This window comes from Lissotriton vulgaris, chromosome 11, assembly GCF_964263255.1.
Source record: "Lissotriton vulgaris chromosome 11, aLisVul1.2, whole genome shotgun sequence".
Classification (NCBI taxonomy): Eukaryota; Metazoa; Chordata; class Amphibia; order Caudata; family Salamandridae; genus Lissotriton; species Lissotriton vulgaris.
Window position 1 is genome coordinate 970,347,354 of NC_141699.1, and position 17,573 is coordinate 970,364,926.

General features: G+C 47.7%; 1 long non-coding RNA gene across 2 annotated transcripts in view; it reads right to left on the bottom strand.

Moving 5' to 3' along the window:
• Positions 1-303: 303 nt before the first annotated feature.
• LOC147683789 (uncharacterized) overlaps positions 304-17,573 on the bottom strand; it is an 81,749-nt gene continuing 64,479 nt past the window's right edge. The window contains exons 4-5 of one of the 2 annotated variants that reach the window (XR_015301057.1): positions 1,423-1,593; positions 304-1,188 (exon numbers count right to left, since the gene is read on the bottom strand). This is a non-coding gene — a long non-coding RNA (uncharacterized LOC147683789). Of the gene's footprint in view, positions 1,189-1,422; positions 1,594-9,821; positions 9,956-17,573 lie in introns of those variants that run through there. The other variant, XR_015301058.1, reaches the window with a different exon arrangement.

Here is a 17,573-nt window from a genome sequence, read left to right on the forward strand (position 1 = left end):
TTTTGGCATTCAGCACACTGGTAAGGTTTTTCCACAGAGTGGGTTAATGCATGTCGATATAGACTCGCTTTGACACTAAACCTTTTCTGGCATTCAGAGCACTGATAAGGTTTTTCCCCAGTATGGATTCTCATATGTGCAGTGAGATAAGATTCACGCCTGAAACTTTTTTGGCATACCTTGCACTGAGAGTGGTTTTTCCCAGTGAGCATTCTCTCAAATTCAGTGAGATGAGATTGATGGCTGAATCTTTTTTGGCACAGGTAACTTTTTTCCCCAACTTGGGTTATTTTGCTTTGATTTGGGCGGGTTTGAACACTGAATTTGTTCTCACAGTCCGTGTTTTTATAAGGTGTATTCCTAGAGTTTCATTGAGTTTTCTCTTGCTTATATGCCACAGTAATAGTGAACCTGATTTTAGAGTCTGGCTTGTTAAGATAATGTTCAGCACTTATCTCTAAAAGAAATTGTGTGTAATCTTCTTAACACTTGAATTGAGCAAAATATGTCTGGTAGCAGCCCTGTAACACCTATTGAAATGTTTCTAGCAGATATTAGTCTTTTGGTTATAGCCTCTCCGGCATCAACTTATTTTGTGACTGAAGTTTTTCTCAAATCTATTTGTATAGGTTCTTAGCAATGCAGTGATAAGGTGTTAGTCTGATATTTAATGATTAAGCTGAGAAGTTCCTTTTTGCACTGAGGTATTGGCAGTAACTGAGGGCGTTAAAACATGTACAGTACTATTGTGGATCATTAGTCGCACAACATCAGTTCCTTTTACCCTTTCTATGTTTGGTGTAAGGTTAAGGTTTTTAGTTCTGAAGACGAGGATTTATTTACATTAGCTATAGAGCAACGGTGCTCATTTAATCCATTTTTATATGTAACAGTTTTACAGATCACTCATGCACAGCAGATAATATTGAGGCAATTTACATAGAATTACAGAACAGTACATAATAAAAAGGAAACAATCTGAGATGGTCATGAACACAATGAAGTGGTGAATGTTTAAGGTTTTCGCAAGAGTGAGCAGAGTGGGTCAAGGTGTTATATCCCGAGGCAGATAGTCTCAAACTTGCGTAACTGGTTAAAAACGGTTGTTGAACAAAGGTGATTTTCCAATCTTTTGGTTGTTAGCGTGTCAGCTTTGGAGTCTTCTTTCAGTGTCTTTTCTTTGATGGTCTGCAAAAGAAACCTTTTGTTATAACTTTCTTTTATGCAGTGTGTGCTTCCTCTCTGGGATTACATGATTCTTTAGATGAACGTTATTCTGTCATGCTGAGGCAATTTGTCTTACTAATAATATTTCAGATGAGGATGCTGTGATTGATCTTTCTGGCATTATTTCTGATGCTGTGTGCACAGATATGACTTTGGTCTGAGTTAATGAAATGCAAAATTAGAGACTTCACTTACAGGTATAGTACTTTCCTCAGCTCCCACTTCCTCGCCACACCTAGATTTTGGAAATTGTTTAAACTTAGAATGCTGGATGTCCTTCAGTTTTTCACAATAATCCTTCTTATGGCACTAACATTCAGTTGCCTGGTGCTAAATCGTGCTCTTTTCGTCCATAATTTCAATCACCTATAGTATTAAAATTAAATAGTTAATACATGTAAATGTCCCCAAAAAAAATTAACAAGCCAAATCAATACAGAAGTGCAGAATTGCAGAATTTTGAAAATGTTGAGCTGTTCTTCTGACAGAGCAGATAGAATGGTAGCCTGAAAATACTTGGATGTAGGAGTACGGATTTGTAGAATTTTCAACATTTTATTAAGCTCACAAAGGATACCTATACCCTATGGAGTTGTAACATAGAATCCCAAAGCAGAAATTAAAGTCATATGCACTGGCACCAAACAGATATTTAAAAAAGAATACTATTAAATAATTTTTAATGTAGATTTATGGGATGGGTATCTCCCCATGGACAACAGGCGTTTTCCCCTGCCCTGAGTAACCACCTACTTGTATCTGGTATCCTGACTTTTGAGTTTTGGCCTCTGCCGCACGCAAATCTATTATGTATTGCGAGGACTATGCCTAGACCAATCCCTCAACTATGGTCCAGAGAGTGAATCAAGGGCAATGAAATTAGGGCGTACTTTCATGTGTTCATTTTATTCCACCTGATTATCAGTTGTTAGGTTTTTCTGCACCTGGATGTACTGGGTGCAGAAAAACAGGACACAATTTTTTTCCAGACAGAAAAATTAGACGGAAAAGACGCACAAGACTCTGGGTGCAGCAGAAGCAGCCAAGACGTATGCTGTTTTTTCATTAACTGGGGGAAACACACAATTCTTCCCTCTGTTAGAAAATGCTTTCCCCTTCCCTCCCCTGCTTCACCAATCCCTCCCCTGCTTCACCAATCTCCCCCCAACCAACCACATGCATATATACCACCTGCTTAAAACAAGAGGTAAATAAAAGCTGAAAAACTCTATGAAATAGTGAATGGCATGTGGTTTGACAGGCAGAAGAATCTGTTCCTTGTGGCAACTCCCCAGTCCATGGCGTCAAACTAGTAACTACACGTTACTGGTGTAAAACTACCACAAAGTAAAAAAAAAAAAAATACATGAGATTTTCCTGTCACCCCAGTACTGTGCAACTTCTAACAAGGGGCTATGAGAGGTCTTGGACCGGTCCTGTGACCTGGAGGGTCACACCAAGTGTGCCTAAATTTAAGGCAGAAGACTGTCATGGGTTTACCAGATAGAGCGGTGGTGGCAATGCACCCTGTTGAAAGGATCAATAGCCTGATGAGATCTTTGCATCATGGTCAGTGGAGGGGCTTTCTACTGACACACCCATGTTATGCTCCATTTCTATACCTGTGCCCAGACTTTGCGCTAACATCAAGTGTGTGTTTAGGGTGTTGGTGTGTGTAGCATAAATGCAATGTGAGAGTGCGACAGATTAAAATGCAACTTCTGCCTGCCAGGTGTGTATAAAAGTGGGACTATATTTCCCTCTTTTATACTCCAGTTCAAAGTCCTCTGTTACCAAGGAATAATGTGCTCTACAAAGTACTCAGGTGTCTGCTGTGCCACCAGGGATGGTGTCCGCCTGACAGTCTATCTAAGTTGAAGGGACATTACCTGCAGGCTGAAATACTTAATGGAGAAGCTATGTGCCTGTACTGAAGAGCCTAGAAGTCTGCCTGTCTGGTAAGAAAGGGAAGGGAGTTTGACTATCCAGTAGGAGGACAAGGCGGTCCTTGAAGTAGCAAGGTCTGACACATCCCTGGTATTTGTAGGGCGGGCCGGAAAGCCATTCAGCAGGACCAGCTAGTCTGAGGGACCCCCCGCCAAGACTCTCCCAACAGTTCAAGGCAGAAAATAAAACTCTATGACAACGTGATTGTTGAGGCCCAGTTGGACGATTGTGTGCTGCCAACCGGCCCGTTCAAGGTTGCATTTGCCACATTCCTAACACAACAGGGTCTGAATCTACTGGCTTCCTGGAGAGCCTGTGTTGGGCTTTTAGCTGCTGAGTTTCTGACTTCTCTGTGTCAGAGGCCCATGAGGGACTACAACTACTCCAGTGTTAAACACATTGTCTGAGCTTACGCCTGTGGTAAAGCCGACCACAGTGTGGGCTCAATTACTGACAGTCGGGCCTCCAGAGGGGCTGCACTTACCGACAGGCCAGGTGTGACTGCTACCTTAGGACTGCTGATCTTCAGGCAACTGCAAAGAAAAGACAGAGTGGGGGCCCTACTGAATGCAGCCCTACACCCAGGACAAAAGTGCTTCACAAAAGCCTTCTGGTGGGTCACTGCTCTCTCGAGTGTTCGGGCGTGCCATTCAAGTGCCGGGAAACAGGAAAGAGACCCAGACAAGAGTGACTCATCTTGTGAAAGGGTAAGACGCTTACAACAGAGCATATACGCATTGGGGTGACTGGAGTGACAGAACTGCACCTATACTATATTCATGATACCCTCTTCCCCTCTAGGGGCATTTAGGAGTATCAGAACCGGACACACCTGTCTGCAGCACATGGTAGTCTGGAATGCCTGCACTATCTTTTCACCCAGACTGTCCATAAAGGTGATTTTAGTGCCGCTACACACATAGCAGGGGGGATCTCAGACCATTCGCTGGGGAAGGTGCAACTCGATGGTCCGGTTGTGGACTTCATCCTACCCCCTAGGGTTAATCCGTGATATTTAAAAGACAAGACGTTCAAAGCTCGTATGAGAGATGAAGCAGACTTCTATTTTAAGGAGAACGGGCGGCCTGTTGAATCAGCATGCGTGCTATTGGATGATTTCAAGTCAGTGATTCAAGGCCAGACTCAAGCCTTGATTGGGGGAATGCCGAAGGAACGTAAATTGAAGTGCGAGGCTCAGGACAAGGAATGTGCCTTCCTGGAGGTTCGCTTGGCAAGTGGGGAATCAGTTTCTCTCCCATTACACCATCAACTGAAGCAGCACACATTAAGAGCACTAATGGAAAATAGGGGGCACTCATGCGCTGGCTACCCAGCATTGTCTCTATGATGTCAGTGATAAAGCCAATGAGTTGCTTACATGGTTAGAGAGACAAGACAAAGGACGGAACTGGATCCTTGAGGACACTGACAACAAGGGGACAGCAAAACTGGGAGAGACTTCCTGAAAGACCTTGCCCTGCCAATGCTAACAAATAAGGACCTAGACGCACTAGACCAAGACCTGCCAGTAGACTAAATAAACAAGACAATAGGAACCGTGCAAACAGGGCCAGCGACGGGGCCTGATGAGCCCCCGTTAGAATTATATAAAAGCATGATGGATAAAATCAGGGAGTGCCTCCAGAGGAGGTTTCAGACTGCCTGAAAATAAGGGTGTCTCCCATCGGACAAAAGAGCATCTGAGGTGGTGGTCATCCCAAACAAGCATTGGAAATGCAATAGGGCTCGCATTAGGAAAGTTTGAGCTATTGGTCTTATAAATGAATTTTTTTTATTTATGTGTTATTTTTTAAAATAGCTAAATTAATAGCTTTATCATTTACAATGCCAATAGTTATAACTTTCGCAAAAGTGGCACCTATAGCATTTGTAATGCAACATGTTTTGTATTTACGTGACTTAGATGTATTGATATTACAAATAACAATAGCTTTTAATTTTTTTAAATAATAAATACTTAAATAATTTATTTAATTTGTAATGGCAATAGCTTAAACTTTAGTAAATAACGTTTGTGAAGATTATGTTCAGTGTTTTTATTGTGACGAAAATCCAAGAACAGAAGTGAAATATTAACATCTTTTTGTGATTTGTAATAAAGCGTGAAACATTGAGAAAACATATTTGAACCAGTGATGCTGTGATTGCGCTGAGTGATGCTGTGGTTGCGCTGAGTGATGCTGTGGTTGCGCTGAGTGATGCTGTGGTTGCGCTGAGTGATGCTGTGGTTGTGCTGAGTGATGCTGTAGTGGTGCTGTGGTGATGCTGTGGTGCTGCTGAGTGATGCTGGGGTGGTGCTGAGAGATGCTGGGGTGGTGCTGAGAGATGCTGGGGTGGTGCTGAGTGGTGCTGTGGTGGTGCTGAGTGATGCTGTGGTGGTGCGGAGTGATGCTGGGGTGGTGCTGAGTGATGATGTGGTTGCGTTGAATGATGCTGTGGTTGCGCTGAGTGATGCTGTAGTTGCGCTGAGTGATGCTGTGGTTGCGCTGAGTGATGCTGTGATTTCGCTGAGTAATGCTGTGGTGGTGCTGAGTGATGCTGGGGTGGCACTGTGTGATGCTGGGGTGGCACGGAGTGATGCTGGGGTAGCGCTGAGTGATGATGTGGTGCTGATGAGTGGTGCTGTGGTGGTGCTGAGTGATGCTGGGGTGGCGCTGAGTGATAATGTGGTGGTGATGAGTGATGCTGGGGTAGCGCTGAGTGATGATGTGGTGCTGATGAGTGGTGCTGTGGTGGTGCTGAGTGATGCTGGGGTGGTGCTGAGTGATGCTGTGGTGGCGATGAGTGATGCTGTGGTGGTGATGAGTAATGCTGTGGCGTTCAGTGATGCTGTAGTGGAGCATAGTGATGTTGTGGTGTCCCTGAGTGATGCTGTGGTGGTGCTGAGGGGAGCGGGACGAGAGGAGAGAGGGTAGAGAGTAGATAGGAGAAGAGAGGTGAGAGAGAATAAGAGAGGGGAGAGAGGAGAGTAAGGAGAGGGGAGAGTGAGGAGAGGGTTGAGTGAGGAGAGGGTTGAGTGAGGAGAGGGTTGAGTGAGGAGAGGGGAGAGTGAGGAGTAGAGAGGAGAGAGGGGAGTGAGGAGAGGGGAGTGAAGAGAGAGGGTAGTGAGGAGAGAGGGGAGTGGGGAGAGAGGGGAAAGAGAGGGAGGGGAGAGAGGGATTGGAGAGTGAGGAGAGGGGAGAGGGAGGGGAGAGGGGAGTGAGGGGGAGAGAGTGGTGAGAGGGGATAGTGGTGAGAGGAGAGTGGTGAAAGGGGAGAGTGGGGATAGTGAGGATAGTGAGGAGAGGGGAGATTGAGGTGAGAGGGAGGTGAGAGAGGGAGGGGAGAGTGGTGAGAGTAAGGAGAGCAGAGAGATAAGAGAGGCCGCGCATCCCTCAATTCAGTTCTTCTGTTGTGGGCAGTGGAGTATCTTTACTCACTATTGTTTGGTGAGAATATTAGAAGCGATTCTGCGCAGAAGATTTTACGCCTTAGGAAGTAAAATATTGGATAAACACGTCCTGTTTGTTTGCAGCATTTCTAAAAAGTGAAAACAAGCGGCAGCTACAGTAAACAGCGGGGGTGAATAATTAGGGGGGGAGGAGAAATGCGAGACACGGCCAGGCGGCCGTGAAAGTGAAAGTACGGCTGGCCGTGGGCAGCAACAGCAGTGGTGAATAATTAGGGGGGAGGAGAAATGCCTGAGGCCGAGCGCACGATGGGGGAACTTCAGATGCCTGTGGGAGGGAGGCTGATGGCTTTGATGTGGACGTGCGTTCCGCCCCAGTGCACCACACGAACTGTAGGAAATCCCCGATGGTTTCAGACCTTGGATTGGCCTCTATACTCTCGTCCTATTATCTCTTGCGGGATTAATAGGACGAGACCTAAAAAATGCAATCTTAAAAAATATATAATCAGGATATTCTGGTTTTGGCAGAAGATTCGGAATGTGGACAGAAAACACTTACCACAGACCAAAGCTTTTCTCCTTTATTACACATAAAACAATCAAAAGATATTAGGATAAATGAGGACACTCCATGTGGCACCCAGAGCTCATCTGTTGTAAGAACAATCACATTTCCACCACAGTATGCAACAGGATATTACATCTCCATGCAGCATTTAACATTAGAGCTCTTGATCAGTTGCAGTTAACATGGTTTAACTCATGGTTCCTTCCCATACCAAAAGACTGGGACATGAGCACTAGCTATATGTTGTTGAGGGCCTCCTTACTGCCACAAGCCAAGAATTGCCCAATAAAAAAGTCCTTTCTCTTCAATGACAAATGAGGCACAGGTCGTGATCCAGACCATCCAACACAGTCTAATTCCTGCTCACACTTCTTACTGGCTGCAGCTTCATGGTTAATTCTGAGCTCCCATATGTGTCTCTCCATAAATAAACAGCCAGTGCCTCAGAGGAATCGACTGGAGATCTGACCATGGCTGCGACAGCCAATTAAGAGTATCTTCAACAGGAAGATGCTACCGAGTGAACCCTGGGAATTTCCTCATTCAATGTAAACCTCACTAGGGTCAATGAAGAATGTTGTTAGGGCTCAACCACACAGTGCCTACTAGCTGTTTTCACGTTTCACTACTTTTTCTCCAATTTTCTTCAATATCAATAGGAAATATGCTGTGCAGCTATATATATATATATATATATATATATATATATATATATATATATATATATATATATATATATATATATATATATATATATATATATATTAACTTGCTTTCAACTACTTAAGAATCTGTCAGGATTCACACGTACAGTAGAGTTGAAGGGTACCTGCGGCTGCGACACTAGGTCTCCGCAGGATACCCTTCACTTTGTTTTAATATGTCCTTTTTATTCAGAGCCTAGAAGGAAGTTTTTAGTAAGGATTTTGAAAAACCAAAGTCTGAAACATGCCAAAGCAGCCCTCCTTTTTTTGCAAAAAGCCCCAGATCCATATACTTTGTTATGTGTTATAAGCTTTATTAAGGTTGCCATAAGACTGAGGAACACTAGGGAAACAACTGTCCATACCATCATTACATAGACCGAACCAATGTCAGTATGAGACCCACCAATGATCTATTGTTTCTTTTTCTATTGCCTTTTTAGATCTATTTTTAACTGTAATTTTTAACATTGCTATTTAAAATGCTTTTAAATACTGTATGTATGTATTTTCATGTTCTTTAATGGTATCTTTTTAAGTACCGAATAAAGATAATTTGAATTTGAATTTAATTTGAACTACTTAAGAATCTGTCAGTAGATTGTGCAGCTCGATTAAAATAAGGGGTATTTTATATTAAGCAATAATAACAGAGATCGGAAAATGTCAAAACTAGAGAAAACACTTCAGAACCGATCTGCCTCCAGAGTTGACATCCAAGGCACGCTTATTATTAATGTACACTGAACAACAACGAGGGAACATGCTACCATGTGAGCCACTCCCAAACATCTAAAGAATAGAGTGACAGAGCCCGGGGACACAAGCAAGAGACAACTGTTAAATAACCAGGAAGACAAAGCAATATGAAACCCAGAGCACTTCAGCTCTCAGAACGTATATGGTGAAAGGAAATGATCGCCGAATAGGTTGTGCAATCGAGGGCAGCAAGCAGTGGAATCAAGACAAGCAAGAGGCGAACAGGATGATTTAAAAAAAGGAAGAAAAAAGACAGTAGGGGAAAATCTAGAAAAGGGAAGTTTCAGAGAGTTGGAGACATGCGGCACAGCATAGCCATTCGACAACAGCACAAAACAAAATGACAAGAAAAGTTAAATCGCTCCAGGTGATGTACATTTATTCTGGTACAACTTTACAGTGGATTCACAAACGCTACCACAGACGGCATCTTAATTTCACTTCTGAAATGAGCGGTAATACAAGTCAATGGAATCAGTCAGTACACACATCAATATTTTTGAGAAAAAAAACGAATGCTGTCAAATACTGAAACACATCGGTTGGTCTATTTTTTGCAGATATCTGGACCACAAACTAAACAAGCATGTAAGCGGTAAATATAGATCTGTAAACGGAGCGCAAGAGAACTCAACATAACACTCAACAAGCTTTGGCAAAGCAGACAAGTCTTGCCTTTCAATGGCATTAGAGTGGCTGCTGTAAGGGGGTGGAGTGAGAGGGGGGAGCTGAGACCGGCACAGCGCAGCCAAGCAGTGTGGCGCATTATCTTATGCTGAGCCTGCAGTGGAGGAGGGGGAGACGAAGAGAGAGACAAGCACAAAACAAATAGACACACACTTGGTGAAGTGGGAAACACGCAAAGGCATGAGGTGACGCCGCCGACTACCAGCTAGCCAGAGAGAAGAATCATCTATTTGTAATAAGAGGTGCAAATACGGAGAGTGATACAAAATCAGAGACAAGCTTTGGCAAAGCAGGCAAGTCTCCCGTGCGCGGTGCTGAAAGTGAAACCAGCCCTCGGCATTGCTGTGGTGGGGGAGGGGGGCGGGGGAGAGGCAAGAAGGGAAAAATAGGGGAGAGTAAGGGTGACGAGACGCACGGGGAGCAGCAGCCTTTGAATACAGTCTCCTGATTCTTTGTCGTCCAACAGGGATGTTCCTTGTCTCCTATGCTCTTCTCACGTGCGTGGGTTCGCCAGGACCTCTCATATGGGGTATTCCAGTTGATCAGGAGTGGGATGAGAGAATCTCCCTCTACGATGACGTTTTGCTGTAGGACACGTAATCAGCCTTCTCGAGTGAACGAATCCTACACATTTTTCTTCTTCTTTGATAACTTTATTTCGACCACAATGGGCCATAAAAGTACAGATTAAAAAACAAACATTACTACATTATAGTTCAGTTTTGGATAAAACTGAATTTAAGAGTATAAAAACACATTCATATATATTTATACACGCCTATTTACAACAATAATACACTCATGGCTAAAAATAGAATTAAACCATCCAACTAGTTATCAAAGGAGTTCATAGCATATGTGGAATCCTTTTAGTCTCATATTAGGGCGTTAAAAAGGTTCTGCGTTTTATCCACATTCCATTTAAAAAAACAGGAAACAGAGAATACAACATGGGGGTGGGTGTCATATTTCAGCACTCTAAGTGCATTTTCACAGTTGCGAAATCCCAAATTCCTACAAATAGGATTCACCCAGCGATTAAGTGACGGCCCATATGCCGGACAAAAGAAGAATACATGGCTGTCATTTTCAAGCGGGTGTCCGCACGCCGGGCACTCACTACTTTTGTTCACATCCCATTTGCTAGTGAATGACCTGAGTGGCAAACTGCCCATTCTTAGTTGCATATACAACTTTCTCGCTTGGGCTGGATAGATCATATCTAGGAATTCCTCCTTCCTGTACCCTGCTTTTATAACGAGGAACTGAGTTGTCAGTCTGCTGGCTAATGTACTAGCATAAAGAATCATCAGATTATGCTGCCTATACCTATTTACTAAGTCGACCCTGGTAAGAGCCGGGCAGGATAACTCCGGAGATTCCCATAGCTCAGAAACACCAATCCTAACGCAGACGTCCTTGATGTGGGATAACCATGGGATTTTCTTTGATTTGGATGCAAACCACACCTCCTGGAACTCTGCACGATATGAGGCCAGTTCTGGGACAGACCACAGTCTTCTCCAATAAGTGAGTGGCCTCAGGGCCACCTCCTCTTCCACAGGGAGTAGCCCTAGGTCTAACCTTAGTGGGACCAAGGGAGTACTAACAGGTAAGCAAAACACATTTCTCATGAATGACTGTTCGACCAGTACCAAGCTTTTCGGCCTGTAGTGGCCCCAAAGTTCCGCCCCATATAAGGAGGCTGCTCTTGTTGTACCCTGTATATTTCTACAATGGGGCCTGCAGGCTTAAAGGCAGATGTTCTGTACATTTTGGTTAGTCCACCCACAGTCTGTGTCAGTTTCAAGGCAGACTTGGCTAGCTGGACATCCCATCGCAGGTGTTCCTCGAGGGAAATGCCTAGATATTCAAAGGTCTTTCTCTCTCGAGGGGTATCCCATTCAGGGCTGGGTTTGGTTGCGTCTGCCTCGAAGGGTTGAGAATCATGAATTTAGTTTTAGCTAGATTGATCGCCAGACCACTTAACACACAGAATTCTGCGAAGCCATTAAGGATGTGTTGAATTCCTGTGGCTGTTCGGGACAACAGTAGGGTGTCGTCCGCGAACATTAGTGCGGGCACTCTACCTGTGGCTAATCTCGGGGCATCCGTGTCCTTAATGCCAGTGAGATGTTTTATAAGCCCATTAATATATAGACAGAAGAGAGTCGGGGCCAGGACACATCCCTGGCGCACCCCACTTTGTACTGGGAATCGTGCTGACAATTCTTCCGCTTTCCCACATCTCACCTGAGCAAAATTCCCTGAATGCAGCCTAATCAGAACTCCCAGGAGATAGGGTGGCATACCAAGATCGTGGAGAACTCTCCACAATTTTTCCCTGGGGACCAGATCAAAGGCAGCCCGCAGGTCCACAAAGGTGAGGTAGAGGCTGCCACCCTCCACACTCACTGATTTCCAATAGAGGACCTGGAGTCGGAAGATCTGGTCAATGGTTGATGTCCCTGTTCTGATGCCCGCCTGTAAGGTACTCAGGATCTCGTTGTCCTCTTCCCATGTCTGGTTTCTTTCCATAATTAATCTCCCGAATACCTTCTGTGCTATATCTATCAGGCTAATGGGCCTATAATTCAAGGGGATTTTGTCAAGCCCCGGGGCTTTGTTAGGCAGTAACTTAGCAATGGCTGATTCCACTTCTAGTATCGATATCTCTTGCCGCCCCCCCCAGTCGATACTTGTGGAGGAGGCTCTGTGACACCGATACAGGATCGGCATTGCTCGGCCGAGCATAGAGGTTTCCAAAATGGTCTTCCTATACTGCTGGGGCTAAGTTAGGGCTTACTGAATTCTTCCCTCCCCTCCCATCATTACTAACAATTGCCCAGAAGGATTCAAGGTCTCTACGCTGTAAAACTGACCTCAGTTCCTGCCACTTTTCCGCCTCCCAGCACTTTCTTACCCTCTCTATAATTTGCTTGTACTGCACCCGGAGTAACTTGATACAGAGTTTATCTTTGGCCTTAATCAGGTCCCTTTTCTTCTTACGACAATCAGCATTGTACCACGGAGGAGTCTTAGCTGAGTTTTCCCTATAGGTCTGGAGTAGGAAAAAAACCTCCAGCATTATTGAGGCTAGTTGGTTGTGGATTTCAACAGGCCTATAATCCCTCCCGTCTATAGGGCCCGTTGACCCTACCTCTGCCATATCGATAAGATGGGGCAAAACCTGAAGATATATTTGCGACTGCCTGTTGGGAGAGCCCATTATGTGGGGCCATTTTACTCTCTGTTTATTATTGTGGAGAAGGTGGGGCTGTTGGGCAGGATTCGGCTCAGTCTGGTTATTGGACAGTCCCCAACTCCCTGCCTTTAGAGACATAACTAGGGCGTTGTGGTCTCTGTCCATCCGTTGGTGGATCCTAATATCCTGGACCTTATCCCATGATCTAGATTCGATCAAGATGTAATCAATGATCAATGATTGCCCTTCTCTGTTAAACGTCACCTGGCCGGGTCTATCCGATTTTAGTCGGCCATTACAGGGCCTTACAGATAAAGACAGGGTAAGGGAAGTAATTTGTAGCACCAACGGAGTCCAAGCTTTAACTGGTGGAATTAAGGTTTCCGGAATATTCCATTGCTGATTCTTCTCATCAGTGTCATCCAGGCCTATGTTGCTGAGGGGTTCAAAGTGACAATTGAAATCAACCCCAATGATTAAACCAACCTCGGGATCAATAGTCAGTGCAAATTCCCTCAATTGTTCAATAACCATGGACTCTTGCCCACTCTTGGTAGGCCTAGAGTAGATGTTTAATATGGCTATGTGCTTATTTCCTGTCAAACTTAGCAAGACACATTGGATGTCTGGGGAGTTTACTGTCGGCTGCTTGTCTGTAGCTCCCAAGTGAGTGGCTACCCAGATACTTAGCCCTCCTGAAGGTCTTCCTCTGCCCTCTTTTGTTGCGGGAATATTAAATGTGGCAAATCCCCTCCGCTGGTAATTGTCCTTCGGTCCACGTCTCCTGCATTAGGCAGATGTCGTGTTTGTCCGTGAACAAGCCCCAATCTTCAGATTTTAATTTGTTTTTTAGTCCTGCCACATTCCAGGAGAGTATGTTGATGTTCCCATTTGACACCATGTGAGTGGGGCTTATATTTAAGCCACAGTTAAATGGTCTATGCACACGGTCACCCGTCGGTGTAGTTCCCCTCCCCTCATTTACACAGCTGACCCCACCGATCCCCAAAGCTCCTACCCCTGCTCCTCCATTTTCCATAAGTTCTCCTGCCCCCGGCCACTGTAGTTTTTAGGACCCACCTTTCCAGCAGCTTAGTTCCCCCTAGTTTGACCTTTTTTATCCCCTAGTATACCTTCCTCACCCATGGATCCTCCCAGGATGATTAAACGTTTCATCTCAACAAAATTGCCCTTGAATTACATGAAGTCCCTATGGCAACAGTGCGGGGTCACCTACAAATTCACGACCCCCTATCACCCGCAAGGGAACGGACTAGTAGAACAATTTAACCGCACTCTCAAGGGGATGATCATGGGCCTGGAAGAACCCTTACATCGCCAATGGGACGTGCTGCTCCCGTGCCTCCTGTTCGCTTACAGGGAAGTCCCCCAGAAATCCCTGGGCTTCAGTCCGTTCGAACTATTGTATGGACACCCCGTCCGGGGCCCCCTCAGCCTGGTCAAAGAAGGGTGGGAGGTGGCCCCTCAGAAGACTCCCCCTGATGTATACAAGTACCTCTTGACCCTCCGTAACCAGACCCGGCGGTTCAGGGAACTTGCCAAGGCCAACCTCGAAGCCAGCCAAGAAGACATGAAGCGCTGGTATGATCAGCATGCCTCATCCATCGAGTTCGAGCCAGGACAAGAGGTCTGGGTGATGTCCCCGGTGAACCTTGCGCCCTCCAGGACAAATGGATGGGACCCTTCAAAGTGGTGGAGCGCAAGGGACCCGTCACCTACCTAATAGACATGGAGTCACTCCGAAACCCCCTAAGTGTCCTCCACGCCAATAGACTCAAGCCCCACTTTGTGCGCTCTGAACTTAGCCTCCTGATGGCTACCGACAGTGGGGCTGAAGAAGACTCCGAGCCCCTCCCTGATCTTCTGAAAACGCTTGAGAAAGACGGCTCCGTGGAGGGAGTCCACCTCTCCGATGCCCTGTCCCCAGCGCAACGCCAAGACTGCCAAGAACTGCTACTCCAATTTGCCGACCTGTTCTTCCTCATCCCTGGGGTCACCCCCTGGTGCCTCCACGACGTTGACACCGGGGATAGCCCCCCTATCCGACACAGGGCGTACCGGGTGCCTGATCGAGTACGCGCCTGCATCCAGTCGGAAGTCTCCAAAATGCTAGCCCTGGGAGTGATCGAGCCGTCCGACAGCCCCTGGGCCAGCCCGGTCGTGCTGGTCCCCAAGGCCGCCGCCCCGGGCGTCGCCCCCGAGCTCAGGTTCTGTGTGGACTATCGAGGTCTGAACGCCATCACCAGGACCGACGCACATCCCATTCCCCGGGCAGATGAGCTGATTGACCGCATGGGGGCCGCCCGCTACCTGAGCATCTTCGACTTGACAGCGGGCTATTGGCAGATCGGCCTCACCCCAGGGGCCCAGGAGCAATCCGCCTTCTCTACCCCGGATGGCCACTACCACTTCAAGGTGATGCCATTTGGAATGAAAAACGCCCCCGCCACCTTCCAGAGACGCGTGAACAAGGTGCTGGCGGGGCTCGAGGAAATCAGCGCCGCCTATCTGGACGATATTGCTGTGTACAGCCGCCACTGGGCAGAACACCTCCACCACCTCCGGGAGGTCCTGAACGCCCTCCGGCAGGCCGGGCTCACCATCAAGGCCAGCAAGTGCCAGATCGGCCAAGGGTCCGTGACCTACCTGGGACACCAAGTGGGAAGTGGCCTGGTGGCCCCCCTCCAGCTCAAGATTGCCGCCATCCAGACTTGGGAGCCCCCGGTCACCCAGACAGAGGTCCGAGCCTTCCTGGGGCTCACTGGGTACTACCGGCGGTTCGTAAAAGACTATGGCAGCATTTTGGGCCCCTCACAGAACTCACGTCCAAAAAGAACCCCAAGAAAGTCAACTGGACTCCTGAATGTTAGGCGGCCTTTGAGAACTTGAAGTCCGCCATGTGCACCGCCCCCGTGCTTCAGGCCCCCGACTACAGCCGGGAATTCATCGTACAGACAGACGCCTCAGATCATGGCGTTGGGTCCGTCCTCTCCCAACTCACCACCGAGGGAGTCGATCAGCCAGTGACCTTCATCAGCCGACGCCTGCTGGCCCGAGAACAGCGCTGGAGCACCATCGAGCGGGAGGCCTTCGCCGTAGTGTGGGCCCTCAAGAAGCTCCGGCCCTATCTCTTCGGTACCCACTTCCGGGTGCAAACAGATCACCGACCCCTGCAATGGCTGATGCAGATGCAGGGAGAAAACCCGAAGCTGTTGCGTTGGTCCATCTCCCTGCAGGGGATGGATTTCACTGTGGAGCATCGCCCCGGCCAGGACCACGCCAACGCAGACGGCCTGTCCCGCTTCTTCCGCCTCGGCGAGGAGAGTACCCAAGAGGATGGGTGACTCTCCCTGCCTTCAGCTGGGGGGGGGGGACGCATGTTGGACAGGCCTCGTGGAAGGCCCGATCCTTCTCCGCATGGCGGGTCACGGAACCCTGCTCCTCCTGTTTCCCGGACAAGAACAACCCCTGCAACCTGCCAGGGCAACCCACGGCCCTTCCCCGACGGAACCCCAGCTCCTGAACACACCAGTATCGGCTGGCCCGGGCCCCTTCCAGAACCACTGTCCCCGGCCCAGCCGCCATTTTGGACACTACACGACCAGGCCGCGTGGCCTCGGGTCGACCTCGGCCTCGGGCCCAGCCAGGCCCGACATCGAGGCACCACCATCCACCCAGGGGGTGAAGAGACCACTTGGCAGGTCAATGGGAGAAGGAGTGTCGATGGCTCCCCTCCGCCAGGTGTCGATCGCCCCCAGCCTCCCCGGGCGCTGGCTCCACCCCCCCCGCTGGGTGTCTGGACTCCCTCATCCCGGACCTCCCGACCTCCAAGTGCGAGGGTCCGGACATCAAAGGGCGCCAGACCTATAACTGGGGCAGCTCCAGAGCAGGAAGGCAGTTGTATCCTGGAGTCGAGAGACACCGAGACAAACTCATCCTTGGAGGCCTGCTGGCGCTGCCGCGGCTCCTCTTCGTGAACCACCTTTGAAGGCCTGCTTGCGCTGCCGCGCTCATCCTCGTCGTGAACCATCTTCAAGGCCTGCTGGCGCTGCCGCGGCCCTCCTCGTCGTGAACCATCTTCAAAGCCTGCTGGCGCTGCCGCGGCTCCTCGTCGTGAACCATCCTAAAAGCCTGCTGGCGCTGCCGCGGCCCTCCTCATCGTGAACCATCTACCAGGCCTGCTGGCGCTGCCGCGGCCCCTCATTGCGAACCCTCCAGCTCGAGGATTGTGAGCTCCACCTCGTGCTGCTTCGGTACCGGACCGGTACTCAGACTGTCCCGTTACCCCTTTTTTTCCCCAAAGAGACTAGAATTGACGGGACCCTCGTGTCCTAGACCTGCTGTACCGCTCATCACCTTGCCTAAAGATATCTATAAAAGTGTGCAGAACTTATCCTTGTGTGGTGTCTATCTGTGGGGGGGAAGTTACTTGTCTGTACGATTACCGGAGAGGGCCCTCGTCGGAGGCCTCTCCCCCTGTACTCGGCCGACCCTCCGGGTCTCCGTCTAACATTCATGTTTCATTGACTTGTATTAGGAGAAAAGTGTATAAAAATACATTGTGTAGCATTAGCAATATATACTCCAACTTGCTTTAGGGTGGATGCTCTCGTCCATTGCAAAGAATTGTCACCTGTTAGTTTGCTTGGCCTTTTGCTATTTTTGCATTAAATGTATGATAGATTTGTTGGCCTCCCGGTGTGTTGTGTTTTATTTTACATAGCACAAGAGATGCTGAGGAAAATGACAGTCCAGTATACACATTCTTCATATAAATCAACTCACAGTATACTGTTCTGGAGGTTCAGTCCCACAGACATTATCTCTAACTGAACGCAGGCAACCTAGGAAGCATGTGCTTTTCAAACTAGTTGCCCTCTGATGCGGCGTCCTTGCTATTGGATAAGTCAGTATGTCCTGAATTTTAGGAGGGTTACCGTATCTAGTGCACCCTGTTAGGCAGCGCTCACCTGTGGTAGTAAGATGTTAATAGGCACCTTATCACCTATGCACGGTGCAGGGCTTTGAGTTACAGAGCTCCTC